Here is a 17,584-nt window from a genome sequence, read left to right as displayed (position 1 = left end):
CAACCAGTATGACCAACAGAGGACAGCACATCCATTTCTTTTAATGATTAAAGGATCCTGAGCTTGAAGCTGCCATTCACTTTTCACTCAGGAAATGAGAGTGACAGGCAGAGTGGAGCAGTGTGCCGTAAGTAAGCCAGCCGGATTAAAAAGGCCTTTTTGCAATTAACTAGAGCTGTTTTGAATTCCAGGAGATTACTTAAAGTAAATCTACTTCTAACCAGGCATTATTGCTAATGAAACACTGTGGGTGCACCTCTCTGAAACCTGGGTCTGTATTTTGATGCAATTTTTTACTGAGTACTGCAGTAACAGTTAAACACACTTAGGAGTCAAAGCACACTCAGGAGTGTCAGGTGAACTCTGCTAATTCCCCTTCAAAACTGCAGACAGACAAGGTGTCTGTAACCAAGTTTTGATTAAATATGAGTGTTCACAAAACACGGAAGTGAAGTCAACTCCAGTGTTTTTATTGCATTTGATTTGGGGGCAGAGAAGACTCTGCAAGTCATAATGAAATTCAAAGAACAAACCCAAGGATTTCATGTGGCTGAGGGGAATTTCATTAAGGAAATCCAATTAACCTGCAAGAGTTGCATACATTGAAATCTATTATCTTCCCCCAAAAGCTGGCTTTGTGGTTTTTATAGGAACCTTTGCTGTTCCTGGATAAAATAATGCTTTATTACAAATGCACTGACATCTTTATATAATTAACAGCCTATAATAACATCTTCATTTGTCTCTGCTTTGCAAACATTCAATTCTGCTTCCTATGGAACGTATCAGTGTTTTTTAAGATGTGAGTCAGGAAGGGTTGGGTGTTAGACACTAGCACAAAGCAAATACAGATTTAGGAGACACATGAGGAATAATGTGGCTCCTGACAGCATGCGGGTCTGCGTTTGTCGGTCAGGGCCTGATCCTGTGAATTGCTGAACTGAATTAATTAAGAGCCTAAGATACCATTAAGTCCATGGGGACTGACAGTGCTCAGCAGTACTCAGTGTTGAAGCCCTTAAATAAAAGGCAACCTACAAATTCCCATTCATGCGAGTAACAATATTGCACACATCTACAGTGGGGACATGAATTATTCACATCAGTGTAGCACGAAAGATGCAAACGGCAAAGCCTGTTTAAAATAACACACAAACACTCAGTGTTTCTGTGATATGTAGGAGGGTTATCATTTGGCCCATTTTTCCCTCATATGCATATTCCTTTTATTTGCTGCATGCATAGGTCTGATATGAGGCTGTGGGGAAAATAAATACAGGAGATAGACATCTAATAAACATTAGTAGAAAATAAGGAAAGGAGGTTAGTGATTAGCATTCTTCCCTTATGAAACTACTAGATTGTGTCGGAGAAATGTGAGTTAAGTGTTTTACCATTCTTTTTTTTAACCATTATCTGATCAGAGAAGCATGAAAAGCACTTTATTGCCTTTTTTTTTTTTTATCCCTGTGCTAGGAGCCCTCTGCAGGAAGTGAAGCTGAATTTCACAAATCTTCCTTTTCTGACGTCTCCCGAATTTCTAGGAATACCCCTTCCCTGTTACTATATTTGGTGGTAGTTTCTAGGAAAAAAAATAATTTTCGGACGGTCTTGGACTCACCACACCTCCTCTCGGAGGACTGTGCGCCCCGGGTCTACTGGCACGGCCCCCGCGGAGTTGAGGAGCTCACTGCTCGCGCTCGCAACTCCCGGCGCAGACTGCACGTCTTTGTAGCACTGTTGGAGGAATGAGCATGGAGAAGGAGTGGGAAGGGGAGAGGTGTCTTTGTGGCAACAATGAGTGAATCTTCTCTAGTTTTTTTTCCTAGTGGCTGCTCTTTTTTTTTTTTTTTCCTCCCTGCACTTCCCCCCCCCCCCCCCCCCCCCCACGTTTTTCAAGGAAGAGGATCTTAATGAAAAAAAAAAAAACAACCCTCTGGATTTTTTTTTCTCTCCGCTTCCCCCTCTCCCCCTCCCCTTGATGTGGCCTCTTGTTTAGCTTGTGGCGTGACCGTGATGAAGAAATGTTTCAGGGCGCCTGGCAGGGTGATCTTTTTATGTAATGAGTCAGGATTTTGCCAACGGAAGGAGCCGGCTCGGAGCGAGGACCGGAGGGCTGTCTCCTTTCAAGAACGGGGACCTGGCCGGCGAGCGGCTCCCTGTGCTCGGGATCCCCGCTCCCTGCGGGCGCTGATCCATTCCCGGCTCGCGGGGGCATCGCCGGGGGCACTGACAAGTGGTGAGTTGTGATCTCCCTCCGCGCCCCCGCTCCGCTCCGCGCCGCACGCCCGCCCGCCCGCCCGCGAGGAGCAGCGCGGCCCCGCGACGTCCCCGCCGAGGCCGCAGGTGCGGCCGCCGCCCCGCGCCCCCTTCTGCGGGCAGCCGGGGCCGCGCCCTGCGCGGGGATGAGGCGGCTCCGCGGCGGGCGGGCACCCGGGCGTGCGGGCGCGGCCGAGGCAGCGCGGCCGCGGAAAGGCGCCCCGGGAGCGGCGGCGCCGCGGGGCCGCGCATCGGCGGGCGCGCGGCCCCGGGCGGCTCCCGGCGCAGCCCCGCGCCCACCTGCCGCAGGCCGCGGAGGGGGCGCGCCGGGCGGGGGGCCGGGCCCGCCGCGCCCCGCGGGGAAGGGGCGGATCGCCGCCGTGCCAGCACCCTCGGGAGCTACAGGTGGCCGCTCCCCACGGTGGCCGCTCCCCACGGCGTCCGGCCACCGGTCCCGTCCCGCTGCCTCCGCATGTCTTCTGCGGCGACTTTCGCCAGGCACAAATAACTACAAATGCGCGTGCGGAGGGGTGTCGATACGCACCGTCTGATCAGCTCGCGTGAAAGCATGGCCAGAAAAATCTCCTAAATCATCACAGCCATAAATAAGTCATTTAAAATGTATGGTCTGTAGGAAGAGGAATTATTTAAACCTTTGTACTTAGCCAGAATTTCTATCAACTCCTCTGCATTTTCCTTTCAGGATGTATTTGATGATTATAAAGCAGTTCAGCTAGGAAAGCATTCTTTGGCTCTGCATTTTGATTGTTAAAAGCAGAATGAATGTAACAGTGGCTTTTCAAGCAGAGTAATTAGTTTCTTTTAAAGTAACTGACAGCATTAACCTACTTCAGCCATCCAAGTGTAAACTATAATGCTTTTAAACTTGGGTTTTTATTTAGAAGGTCTTTTGGGATTATAAAGTGAAAATTTAGACTATATGTTCCTTTTGACCATGAATTTCTACTTGTCCTTTCGTCTTCGAAATAAGTTCTTACGAAACATAATATTGAGGGTAGTAAGATGATGACGTACAGCTGAATACTTGAGACTATCATTGTTAGTAAGGAGAGACCTATTTTCAAGTAAAGTGAAAATTATTTCTAGTTTATTGTACAAATAACAATTTTAGAATAATTACAGACATTTCTCTATAATGTGTCAATTTTAGTCCGAAATACAGTAGAATAGATAAAGAACTTGTTACATACTTTGAGAAGAAATCTTAATAGATATTTGGAGTGCTGGGTCTAATAACTGTTATTCTGTGTCATTTTACAGACTCTTAGAAAAGGTACTTCTTACCTGCTTGATAAATAGATCATAAAATATGAGTAAAACCAATTACTACCTGTTAGCAATTCCTGCTGTCCAGAAAGTGAAAGAGGGTGTATTGCAACTGGGCTATAAGATTCTCTTTTGATTAGTCTGGAAATTACCCACTCTCCGTTGATTTGGCATATTTTACAAAGATACTTTACTTACAAATTGAATCTTGGAAGGCTGTGGTTCCAGAGTCGGGGTTTTGGGGGCGAGATGAGCTTATGTTTTATCCAACTGGCCCACAAAGTCCCGCTTTTGGTGGTCACTTTGTTCTGCAAAAGAAAACAGCACATTATGGCTCTTACATTGGACAGTAAACTTAGTAGTAAACTACTGCTGCACTTAGTAAAGGGCTACTATACACTTTATAATAATCATGTTCTAACTTTAATGTTGTCTTCAGTAATAAAAAGTGGATAGAAAATACAGTAATTCCGAAAGTTAAACATAAAAGTTTTCTAACTGTTGGTGGTGTTTTTCTCTTAAAAAGCCAGCAAAAGCTGAAGAAAAAGTCACCTTTCAAAGGGTGGTTACTCAATATAGGTGAATTGGGAGAAAGGACAGTAACTAGAAAAGAGAGACAGTTTAAACCTTGAAAAAATCTTTAAAACACGGGTAGCATTTGTACTGTCAATCCCCCCCCCATTTTTTTTGCTCGTGAAGTATTCAGTTGCAATGTATCTCTTGAACGAGCTGCTCCTTCATGAGTGTCTGTGTGTGTGTCTACATGTGTACGGTCTGTATTCAGTTGATTCCATGATTCAGTTTAAAGACTGCTAATTTGTGTACTGGTAAAAGTTGTAGAATATATTTTTATGAGTAAGGCAGTGTAAACCTGAGCTTGGTAGAGCAGTTTAAGTTCATGTTACTATTTACATTTTGGTATCAATATCCTAAAGAATTGAAGTATTATTTTTACTTAAAAGTTACATAGCTGTATTTTCCTCATGGGATTCTAGAAAGTGTTGAAAACGCTGCTAGATGCACTGAATTTTCTCGTGGTTCCAAATATACTGCACAGATATTTTAACACTGAATGAACACATGATACTCATGCAATGTAATTTATAGAATGTTTCATATATACAGCATATTAACACAGCATACATGCAGGAGCATTCTCTCAGTTGGTGTAAACGTATCTGTCATAGTTTTGACATTTAATGCCAGCTAATCGCCTGCTTAAGCTACACATAAACATCCAGACATTCACATTGTGGTCACATTGTCATTGCAGTCAGGTTAATTTAAATGTTGACCTACACAGACTGAATCAATTTGAGTATTTTGAAAAGGCCTGGAAATTCAGCTGAAGTGAGACAGTGATACACTGTTAAAGCAAACTTGTTGGTATGTGATTTATCATGTGATTATATGCAGGATCTGTACATTTATGCAAGTGAATACCAGGATGAATTATCAAGAGTTTTCTATAGAATTCTGACATTTTACATTTTACAGCAATATAATCGCAACACAAGTGAAATAGGACATATTCAAACCTCAGTGCAACAAATTCTTCACTTCTTTAAGACTGAAATCTGATTTGGAGGAGCTGATTAGGTCAGAACTGTGATGCTAATATGCCTTTTAACTACTTTTTCCGTGAAATAATGCTGTTCAGAAGCAGCATTTATGAAAGGTTAAATTTTCATAAACCAATGAAGTTAAAAACTTAACTGCAGAAATTTTTTGGTTTTGAATTATAGTACTTAATTTGTGAATACATTCCAGACCTGTCCAATCTTCCTAGTTGTCAGATTTGGACTGGTTTAACTCCTGTGGTTTCTTCTCTAGTATTCTGAGAATGTAAGAGCAGGGAATCAGAGATTAGGAAGTGGATGAATGTGAGGATCTTGCTTTAAGGGAAAAGAGAAACACTTATATCCAAACAGCAGTGAAGATCAGCTCTGCTCTGCTGAAATACCACAGTAGCTTCTTACCAACTGTTACTTTAAAGCTCTTAAATTAAAATGTAATTTTGTACAGCTACTTCCAGTAAGATGTGCTTTACATATCACGCTTTGTTAATCAGCCATTTTTAGATTATCTTTTAAAATAGATTCTATCCGACTCTCTATTGAAGAGATATAAAATTCACTTGCATTCCTTCTAGCACCAATAACCTAGCTATAGAATTAATACACTATTTAAATGAACACAGTTACACTTCTGTAGGCTTTCCTCATACAATATTTTTATTTACATATTTTCCCATTAATAAGCTTACAAAAAGAGCTCCTGTTTGTCTCCGGTGTGCAGTAGAACAGACAGTTTTCTGCAGCTATAGGTATCATCCATATATTTTAAAGTTTAAATGTGTTCATTTTGTATGTGTTACTTAAATTAATGATTAGACAAAACAGTGATAGATTTCCTAAACATCTGTGTTATAAAAATTTGATCTCTTTCCTTCACACTGGTTTTCCCAGCAGGTTTGCGTGCAGCTTGGGGTGCTGGCCTCAGAGCTGAGACTCCTGAAGTGCACTGTGTATCCAGAGCATTAATAATTAAATACCTGGGATCAGTCTATCTTGCTATTTGATATGAAAAAAAGAAATTTACAGAAGATAAAAAGTAGATGGTATGTTTGTAATAAAAAGTAATTTTTCTTCAGATAAAAAATGTCATTAATTATTGAAAAAATAATATTTAGAAATATCAACCCCAATTATTTATTGCATTTATAATTTATAAAATGGAAAGTCCTACTAGCTATCTTTCTATTTAGAATAAATTTAAAACTACATTTTAGAATTACTTTTCTGCATTTTTAAGCAAACCTTTAAAAAAACAGCTTATGAACACACTGAATCAGCAGAGAATTATCAAATGGCCTAATCTGTTTACTTTTCAAATTTTATTGAAAGCAGTGAAAAGATTAGGATCTCCACCAAAATCCTGTGGCATGGTTTGGAGATTGGTCTGGGGCCTGCATTTTCTAAAGCAAGGCCTCAACCTTTGACACTTCCTGACCCCATGTTGGAACAGAAAAGTTTAGTGACTCCCCTCTGATCCAGCCATAGAATAAGAGAGAGAGAGGTAACGACCCCAAGTTTGGAAACTCATGACCTGGAACAACTGAAAATTTTGCCTTACTAAAGGCTACAGAATCAGCTGTCCTTTCCTAGGAAGCTATCCAGAGTTTTTCCAGGGCAAGAACACGGACACCCAAGGTCTGATTTTTAAACTGTGCCTTGTTCTTCGCTCCCTGTTGTGGTGTTACACACCAGCACTGCTTCCCTGTGGAAAACCTGGACCTCATGCCACAAGGAAAGTCTATGCAAACACAAACCACTATGTTCAGGCATATTTTTAAAAGACATCACTCAAAAGATCATTTTACCTGCCTTGGAAATTGTATTTAGAAGCGTAGGAAGCAAAAACAAAACAAAGAAGTGGATTTTTTTAAAATGGATTTAAAATATGAGGGGAAAAACACTGCTATTGCCTGGAAGCTGCACCTGTAATGGAAGACGTGGTAGAAAAGTGGTTCAAACCATGTGGCTTGAGACTACGAAGTTTCTGATAAAATTAATGAATTTAAAGCATCATTTGCCCAGTTCACAGTGCACATCAGTTAATAACTACACTAATCTCTTGCTGCAATGCCATATGCTTTTCTCAGTCAAACAGTGCAAACATGTAGAGATTTGGTAAAGGTATAAACATGGAAAAAAGAAACAAAGAATCAGGGGTTTTTGCCTGTTGTCAAAATGCCCAAATAATTCCTGTTTACAAGGTTTGGGTGCAAGGGCAATAATTCTGTATTCAAGTGTGAATGGATAGGCCTTACTCAGCTTGTGAATTTTTTTCAGGACCTTTCTTATAACACCTACAGAGTAAATAAAGATAATACCAACAGAAATAAAGCCCCACACATTGCTGAGGTAACTGGTTTTGTGAGGTAGCTGACAGGACTACACGTTAGCAGCTGGTTTCAGAAGGTTACCCCTGATCTCTGACTCCTTGTTGGATATAAGGCTCTTTAATTACCAGCTTTTTCTTTTTTTTTCTTTTTTTTTTTATATTGGAATCGTAATTCTCTACAGACGGGCTCCAGGGTTTTTTTCTTTTCCTGTTTGGAGCATACCTGCTCCTAGCTGAGCTCAAAAGAAGTCTTAAAAAATGAGTCCTATCTGATTTCCTAATATACTGAATACTTACATTGTTGATATACATGAAAAACGTTTAAACAAAACTATTTTGATCTTTTCAGTTAATACTGTTAATTTTAATTTAGCTGTTAATGGGGGAGACTACAGTTCAACAGTGTAAAGTAGTATTGATGCATTTTTGCTATTTTAAGTATCTCAGCTTCAGTCAGACAATCCAAATCCTTTTACTGCAATCATGGCCTTTCTAAATGAACCGATAAAAAAGAGTATCTAGACATTAATTTTTAAGTAAAGCTTTTCAATTTTTTTGTAGGTCAGGACAAGAATTAAAACAAAACACACACACACACACACACAAATATAAAATGTGTTCTATCACCCACAACAAGACACATATAAAGGGTTGTAGGACAAGGTGAGGAAAATCATTTCAGAATGTTTCAGAACTGGCCCGCATGCGTCAGGAGAAATAAGTGAATGCAGTAATTTTACTGAAGGGGCATTTCTAGTTGTTATACATTGCTGCTGTTAAAAATTTCTATATGGTCAGCAAAATCTTGGTTTTTGCTTTGATGCTGCTGCTGTTTATATTAAAGCTTTCTTTTGTAATCAAAGTGTTATTTCAAATCACACGAAGCACACACACCTCTGTCAGAAGGTGCCTGGACGCTGGTGTAAGACCGAAGTATGTCCACTGAATTCACTGGACCTACACCCATAAAAAATGGAAGTGAGATCATGTTAAAATTTCTAGTATCTGAGAAAATAATTGAGTTAATTTTTTATATTTTAACATGAACAAAGGGCAAGTGTATTACACAGAACCTAATATTAATTCACGTAAGGAATTGAGCATTAATTTTTTTCAACAATATTATTATATTTTATGCTTTGTGCTACAAGAATCTGTGAAGAATATGCCTGTTAAGTTCTATTCAGTGTGGATTATTTTAAAATAGTGACTTTTGATTGGCATGTCAATTGAATGGGCATAACTTAAAGTTCAAATGTGCTACTTGTTTTACTAAGGATGTTTATAAGTATGGATAATTCAGCCTACAAAATTTGGATTCTTTTTGTATTTTTACTCTGTCTGGTCCTTCTGTATGTATGGAAAACTGCCCAGACAGTTCACTGGAAAACATTTTAAAATTCTTTAAAATGAAAAATGTTCTATAATTCTATTATGTATAATTTTCTTCTATAAACTAATGTTCACTCTATCACTGAAGTATCCTTAAAAATGAGAAATGCAGATCAACAGTTAATGATGATTATCCTGTTTTTCTGTTTTGGTTTTTTGTGGCTTTTGGCGGGGTTTTTTTTGAGAGCTGAAAGAAGAAAAATTGTCCTGTATTGTCTGGGCTTCATGCAAAATGTTTTTTGCTTCCCAATACGAATAGTATTTCTAAGGTAGATGCCTCAGAATTCACTTTGTTGCATGGACAGAACCATTTCATACATCCAAAGCAAATGAATTAGAGGATCCTTGAAAAACTACAGTTTTCCTGTCCAGTGGATTAACAGAAAATTATGAAATGCTGAAGTATTGTTGGAAAGTTGTTCTAACTTAAAAATCTTTTCTTTATAGTTTCATTCTTGATGTTCCACAGCATTCACCACTTCCTGCATGGCTCTTAACCGCAGGGAAAATGAGGGACTTTTGGGGGCAGATGTGTTTCCATTACACTATCATAATGCCCCTAAAAATCCTTATTGCTCTTGCAGTATTCTTCTGTGTTGCTGGGCGTGGTGAGAACTACTTGAAGACCTAGCTTATAAATACAGCTTTTCTCTAAAAACACTTTAAAAACACCACTGAGTTTTATTTTGTTTGTCTTACATTATTTTTAGTTGTGTTTACTGTTGCTTAAAATATAAATGGCAAGATACACAACCACCTGTTGGTAAATAAATGTCATAAGTCATAAATCCAAGGGACATGCTGATAACTGCATGGGATTATGAAGAGGGATCTGTTTTGGCTTAAGACAGTTTCATTTTTTTGGTGCAATTAACTTGATTTTTTACATAAGAATTTAGCATTTATGTCTCTGAAAATATGACAGATGTTTTGCAAGCTAATTTGATTGACTCCCGTAGTGAGCTTCACTTAGAATATTTACTGCTTTTGGAAATACACATCAGGCCATTTATCAAATGCACATATCTCTCCAGTACATTTATTTAAATTGAATGCACCAAAATATTCAAATCTTGTTTTTATACAGTCTCAAAATAAAATTATGATTAAACTTGAAGAAGATATTGTGGGTTGTCAGCTATACTATGCTTACTCAACTGAAAAGGTCTTTGTATGGCCATACCTCTTGCTGAGGCTTCTGAGGAAGGCAGGATGGCACAGTCCGTTGGGAATACAGTCATGCTCTATGGCTCCTCCCATGATGGGAGAGATGGCCAGGGATCTCCCAGGCACAGTTTATTCCTGCTAGGTGGCAGGTTCCCCTGGAGCCTGTAGTCTTCCAGTTCTGGAAGGAGAAGGCAGAAAATACACATGTAAACATGGTTTGTTGTCTCGGTCTTGGAGAGCAATACATCATCAGTTTGACATGTGCAGTGCTGGTAACATTTATTTCAGTAGCTGAGTGTGGGACACACACGGTACTGTCACTGCTTTGTGTTAAATGTACTCTTGATTTCACTGACTCGCTTAAAAGGAATTATAGATGGTGTCACATGGTCCCTCTGACAGTGTCTACTAATATCTTTAAATAGCCTTCAAAATATTTGGTGACTTAGGAAAGAAACTAACTGGGTGGATTCGCCAAACCACTTGTATATTTAAGTTTAATCTCCAGGGAGATGTTCTTCATTCTGCTATAGGAGTGTGTTTCATTTTTCATGCAGTAAAAATCTTACAGGTCAAGCCACGTCCTACAGGTCACAAAGTAGGCTTGCTGATACGACTGAGGCTCAGAACTTTTGCTGCCAGAGAAATACTACAGTAACAAGAAAATTCCTTTCTAGAAGGATAGAATGAGCAGTGTTGAACAATATTGTATTCACAGGTCAAAACATGCTGGCATATGTCCTTCAACACAAAACACTGCAACATGCAACAGCATTTCAAATTCATGTATAGACAGAGAGTAGAAAACACAGTCATTACATTAATTTGAAATATTCATATCAATATTTCAGTGTTCCTATTTGGACTACTGATCACAAGATGATCCCTAGTAACTTCTGACATAAATGGAAGGTATAACACAGACTGGCTTGAGGCTTATCCAGCTGCCTTATAATTACAGTTACTTACAAGGTATGAAATTAATTGAGCTATTAATATTATTCATAAAGGTTTTTTGCATGTTTTTATTCTAAACATGCCAAGGTGTATGTTCAGCATTCTTTTTATTTCCAAGTGACACTCCTAGGTAAAGACTCTGCATCTAATTGAAAATGCTTAGAAGAAAAAGCATGCAACAGCAAATATTCTCTGGAGTTCTGCAATATTAAGGACCAGTGAAAGGAGCACTCTCTGAACTACAAATTATATCACCTTTATACAGAAGACTTAATATGATCAGAGTGGAGATTTCCATAGAAGTCTTTTGAAGGCTATGCTAGTCACAGTACTATGTAAAGAATACTGTAATAGATTTGAGCATTACAACTGATCTAATTTTCTATTTGTCCTATGTTACCATTTTATATTTAATCTTTCAAGGATATCAGTATTATTTTTTTTTCCTAGCGTAAGCAATCATTCATATAATTTCTTGCATGAATAACTTGTTGATTGAAGAGCTGATTCTTGCATATATACCTGCTTATATACATAGAGGTTGTAGCAAAAGTTAGATTCCTTCTGAATGTGTGCTCTGTAAGTATGTAAAAATACATTTATTGTAGGACACTACTTTCAAGAAAAATATATGTTTACACCTAGCAACCCCGAGATTAAATTCAAGGAACAGGATCAAAACAAGTAACGTGATATTCCAGTCCATTTTACATCTACTAGGAATCACCTGACATACAACTGTCATCTTTTTTACACACTTTTATCACTGAAGAATAAGCATTAGAAAATGAGGGTCAAGCACATGGTTTGAGATGCGTGCTTAAACTTCTGAATTCAAATACTTGCTTCAAATTGTTTAAGTGTTTAAATCATTTTGGTATGAAATAGTATGTCACAAAAATCTTTGGCTCTCATACAGCCCGAGAGGAAAAACTGCAAAACTCATCTGTAAAACTGTCCACTGAAGCTAACAGCACTCTCGGAATAGGCTGTGAGTCGATTTCAGTATTAAACATTTTGTAAAAGATAATTTTTTCTCTGATTTTTTTCTTAAATATGAGCAAAGCACAGATCTCTATTGGCCTCTTCTTAGGGATTTTGATTTCTTTTAATTATAGGGCCAAGAGACATTAACATGAATCAACAAATTGCTCTAAAAGTTAGAACAGTAGCAACTAGGTAATTTTTCAAGTAGAATTTCTACAGTGGAAAAGATATTAAATATTTTTAATGTGCCAAGAAATGAGTAATACGACAATTCTTTGATTCTTTTACAAAATGGAAGAGCATTAACAGCATTTTAGTTTTTTCTGATATATTAAATTCTTGTGATTACCAACAGTCTCATATTAGATAAACAAAAATAGAAGAAAAGTCATGCAGTTATTAAATAGGCTGAGTAAGAGACACTAATCTCATTTATGTATTGAATAAGCCCATTTTTATCTCAAGTTTTGAACGCTGCCCCAACTGTGTGTACACTATTTAAAATGTTATTCAGAACACAGAACTTGGTTGATCCATTTTAATAGTGTTTATTTATTTGCTATATTATTTCACTTCCAGTGTGTTAGATCTAGTTTCTTTCTGAATTAAGAGACTGTCAATTCTGCTCCAGCCCATTCTGAGGGGTCCCTGTGCAGCTCCTGTGCTGTTATCTGTAGGGAGGTGACTCCAGAGCCAGGCTTTGAGCATAGGCAGCAGCACTGGACTGTGGCACAAGGAGGCTGCTCAGGAAAGCTCAAATAATTCCATACTGGCCTAGAGAAAGAGGTGGGAAAGGAAAGAGCTAAAGCAAGAGGAGTAGCAACTGCAAGAGAGAAACCAGATGCTGTAAATAAGTCTATAGAATAAAGCACCAGAATGTGGCCAGGAGTAAAGGTGAAGGAAGGATTAATCACAGCCTGCCATGGATCTTTTCACTGAATGCTTACTTACGGGAGCAGAAGTGAATACAAACATAGACTCCATCAATAAATGGCCACTACTACATTTCTCAATTATATTAAACTGTTTCAGATTTTGTGAATTTGTTGCCATTTACAGCTGATTAAAGATGTGTAAATGGTTTTATTTTTCGTTAACTTTTGAATGTATGCAAACAATTTTATTCCCATTTTTAAATCATTAGTGCCAAGATTCTGACTAAAGTGGATCTTTATCATTGTATTATCAACAAGTACAAATGTCAGTTATGAAGTCCATGGCTGACATAATTTCGGCTATAGCTGGAAGTAAACTGTGTGCATACACTGTAGCAATACAAAGAATCAATGAAAGTGAATAAAAATCATTGAAAGAAACCACATTTTATAATCAGCTTTCATCAAGATGACCTATTTTATACTTCAGAAATTAAAATAGAAGCTGAAATATTTGAAGATGATTAATTTATTCAGTAGTTAGACTTAACAGGTGATATTACCCAATAAGTAATCAACTGAGAAACTGGAATTCTTAACTAAAATTATTTTTTGTTGTTGGCTACTGGGCTTGGGTCGTTGTTGGGTTTTTTTTTTAAAGGAAAATCTACTTCAAAATTTTCCTCGCTTTTCCACAGATAAATTGTATTTTGTATATTCCTTTAAAAGCAAAATCTACAGCCTTGCTATGACTGCTGTCTGAGGCTTTTGGAGATCTCAGCTGTGAGAACAGAGTAAATACCAAACAGAATTGCAGCAGGTTAATTTTGATTCAGAGGAAGCAATAAGATATTCCTATATGAAGCCAGGGAATCTGTGCTAGTCATTTTTGGAGTGCTGAACTAATCCATAACAAAATTATCCCATGATTGCAGTTGGCAATATGGAGAACTGAATGAGCCCACAAAATCCCCAGACTGTAGTCTGAATCAAACATGGACTTTGTGTTATAATCTGAGCTCATTCAAATAATCTAGATTTAGTACCTTGATAATTTGTATAAAATCATCTTATAGTTATTCTAACTTATGCCAGAATGTCACAGTTTTATTCTTTTAAGACTCTTGGCCTTAAAAACTAAAACCAAAACGGAAACAACCCCTCTTCTTAGAACATATCTGAAGTGAAAGCTATGGAGTTCTGGTTCCAGTCTGAGCATCAGGAGATGGATGTTGCAGCAGGAGGTCCTGGATTCGATGTCTAGGCCCTGATTTGTCCTCTGGCCAGTGAGAGAGGAGTGCCAAATGTCCTGACCAGAACCTAAGTGAGCTCAGGTGGTGCATGTGCCAGCACTTCACCTGTCAGAGGGAGCAGTACAGCTGCCACCCTGTTCCAGAATGAGTTTTGATCTGGAATAGTCAGCTCTGGCCTTAAACACAGTATCTTTCTGTACCAGCTCCATTCCTACCTCCTTTCCAGATTATCCAGTTAATAAACAGAAAGTTCCAAGAAGTCAAAAAACCCACCCAAAGCCAAAGGTAACTCCTCCTGCCAGGAAGTAAAGACGGAGCCACAGCTGCAATTTCCTGATAACACCTCTTGCAAACATCCCGGAGGGGGTTGTGTGAGTGGAAAAATGACACCAATTAGGCAACTAAAGCCTCTGGGTTTTCGTGTAAAGCAGGACCCGGCCGTGCCAGGTGTGGAGGCAGTGTCCCAAAGGCCACCTTTGCCAGGATGTCACACCACACTCCAAGAGACGGTGGCGGGGCTGGGGCCGTGCCTGGCAGCCCCCCCGGCACCTGGCGGGACTTGGGGGACACCATTCCCTCCTGCAGGGCGCCCTGTGCCTCTGTCCTTTGTGCTGCAGCTGCGGCTGCTCAGCAAGCACAGCACACTGCACTTTTATTATTGCTATTTTATGGTTTCACTGACTTTTTCTCAGATGTCACCCACAAGATAGCAAGAGATGGTGAACTGCTACATCTTGAGTTTCATATCACCCAGCTCCCTCAGAGAATTTCCTTTATCACTGTTAATAATGGAACTGAAAAGCTGCCTACAACTGGTTGGCAAACAAAACAGTCAGGCTTTAGCAACAGTTTTAACTGATTTCACTAGGAATACGAGCAGAGCAGTACCCTTGAACAGCAAATCTGCAGAGTATATTACAATTCCTCTAACAGCAAGTTTATCTCATTGCACAAAAAAAAGTGACATTTCTGATGAAGCACAATATAGGGTGGTATTGACATTTTTATATATTTTCATCTTTTTACAGAGAACAGAAAAATGTATTTTCCTATTCTACCAACAGAACATTTAAAAATAATTCAGTATTTTATGTTCACGCACCAGACTATGGCAGTGTTACAGCAGAAATGTGGAGTTTTAAACATATTTGGGAGACAGGGACTTTTTTTTATGTTCTGTGTGATGATTCTGCATCTCCCAGTCCTGATGTATGTGTTTAACACTCAGGTGTTAAGAGGTTGGAAAGAACAAATAATAAATTCAAGGTGCTGTACCTGATTTTGGAATATTTTTTAGGCTGCAAATCATTATTGCCAATCTTCAACATCAGGAATACAGAAAAATTTGGGCTGAGAAAAGGCATGGGAACAAAAAGTAGAAGAGTAAAGCAAAGTCTCTAGACTGCAGGCCACTTGCCAGCTGCTTCTTACATCAACTTTCAGTTCTGCTGCTTGCTTCGACTGTAGCAAAAAGATAAACATTTTCTTGTTGCAAGTTAACAAACACTGCCATGCGTGACAAGTTGATAAGGGGTATTAAGAGTTGTATCAGGAGTTTATTAGTTCATTTGAGCAAGAGATAAATGTGGTAGAAAGTTCTGATGTGCTGCTGAAAAATGAAAAATAACTGATCAATGCCAAAAACTGTTCTGCTGTACATGTTGAGATCTTGTTTTCATGGTTTTGTCTGTTGTAGTTATTGAAAACTAAATATGGTGTATTTAAGTATCCCTTGATTTAGCACTTGCCTAATTAAATTTTTGCCTGATTATTTTTCTGTAAGGCCTACATGCCTTACATTGATAGTGTTTGACTCTTGATATTGTCACCAAATCTGTATTTTAACCAAGATCTGCCAAAGTAAATATTAAAAATCCTGCCATACATCCCAAATGTCACTTTTAGTTTCCTTTTTGTAAGGCTGTGCAGTGTAATATAAACAACGAAAACCAAAGAGATTAGGCAGTGATGTAGGATCAGAGTTTACTGGCAAAACCTGGATGTGAGTATATTAATCACAGATGATAAAAACATAAGGAAAAAGGTCTTTCTAGGTTGCAGGAAGAGACATACCCTACACTGTAATGAATTTTTTTGTATCATTTACTTCATTGAACAATTATTTTAGAATTTTTTTTTTTCCTTAAAAAAGTAACCATACTATTCTATAATCCCTTTCCCCCGCTAAGACAGACTTTAAGGCACCCCTGTTATTTGTGGTATGCCAATTTTTATGGCTCTAGAGAAATAATAATAACACATTTAGGAGAAAATTCTGACATTTTGTCTGGCAAATGTTGTTACACTTTGCCAAAGGCATAAGAAGAGCTTATTTTAATATCCTGTCTCACAATATGGGGTAAAAGAGACAAGAAAATTAGGATAAGATCAAATGTACACTTTAGCAAGATGTGATCAGTGACAAGTCAGGTGATACTTTCAGTTATTTGCAAGATTTCAATGATTCCCAGATGCCCAAAGTAAGGCAAGGGTAAGGACTAGGAACTTCTGGAATTGATGGTTGCTTGGCACTGTGGAATGTAGGTACCTTTGCCCATTGTGTAAGAATTGTGTCCTTTGCCTTGGCTTCCCACTGTGAGCTCACAACTGAATACACTGACAGTCATGACTTCCTGCCTCCTTTATTGAGGGCACAGTCATGGGAGATGCATGTGCAGGATGTTTATGGAAAAGAATAAAAAAGTTTTGCTCTTACAGCAACTGAATGCTCATAAGAGAGTGTCACGCGTGTATATTTGGTGAAAATAAACACACTCCTGTCTGTTTTGAAGGAGAAAGAGCACAGGCTTTTTTTCCTCTGTATTCTCAGACACATTCTTCTACAAGACAGAAATGGTTTGTGTGCAGATGCTTGGCTTCCTTGAAAGGATAAACAGTTTTCTTGGTAGCATATTTATTCACCATATTAATATTAGTCAACTAGGGGTTATTATTTTTTAAATTGAACTGCTCTGAGGCTAATTGCACAGAAGTATTGCTACTGGCATGCTAGATATTTTCAATTAATTAAATAAGTTCAATAATTTATTAGATTATTTTTCAATCAGTTATTTATTAAATTCACATATTTAGTTGCTTATTCTGGATTCTTCTGATTATCCAATCCAGAATATTAAAAATTAGACATCAGACCAGACAGTGACATGTATGTATAAATTCAGGTGTGGGATACTGCCTTCATGAAAAAGGACACTAAAATTAGAGGTCTCTTGATTTAGGAGACAGTTGCACTATTAAGCAACTGGTGTTAAGAGTAGCTCTAAAAGATTCAGAATGTGAGCAGTCTGGGAGGATGGTCTATAAGGTGTACATTTCAATTTAAGCCTTTTGTGAAGTTAAAATCTTCTTGCAGTGCAATGAAATTCCTCCCAACTGTGTGGTATTTCACAGCAGCAGGCCTTTGTATTGTGATAATCAGAAGATACCTGTTTTGTCATAGTCTATATTGTGATAATCAGCAGGTAGCACATCTTATGAAAT

At 38.4% G+C, this 17,584-nt stretch overlaps 1 long non-coding RNA gene across 15 annotated transcripts in view; it reads right to left on the bottom strand.

Annotated features, from left to right (window-relative positions):
* LOC138118444 (uncharacterized) overlaps window positions 1-17,584 on the bottom strand; it is a 96,338-nt gene that overhangs the window by 52,082 nt on the left and 26,672 nt on the right. For 11 of the 15 annotated variants that reach the window (XR_011155134.1, XR_011155135.1, XR_011155139.1 and 8 more), the window contains 2 exons: window positions 3,745-10,189; window positions 1,622-1,737 (listed from right to left, as the gene is read on the bottom strand). This is a non-coding gene — a long non-coding RNA (uncharacterized lncRNA). The remainder of the gene's footprint in view (window positions 1-1,621; window positions 1,738-3,744; window positions 10,190-17,584) is intronic. The other 4 variants (XR_011155138.1, XR_011155141.1, XR_011155133.1 and 1 more) reach the window with 4 other exon arrangements.

This window comes from Aphelocoma coerulescens, chromosome 14 (assembly GCF_041296385.1).
Source record: "Aphelocoma coerulescens isolate FSJ_1873_10779 chromosome 14, UR_Acoe_1.0, whole genome shotgun sequence".
NCBI classification, from domain to species: Eukaryota; Metazoa; Chordata; class Aves; order Passeriformes; family Corvidae; genus Aphelocoma; species Aphelocoma coerulescens.
This window is presented reverse-complemented; position numbering and strand designations above follow the sequence as displayed.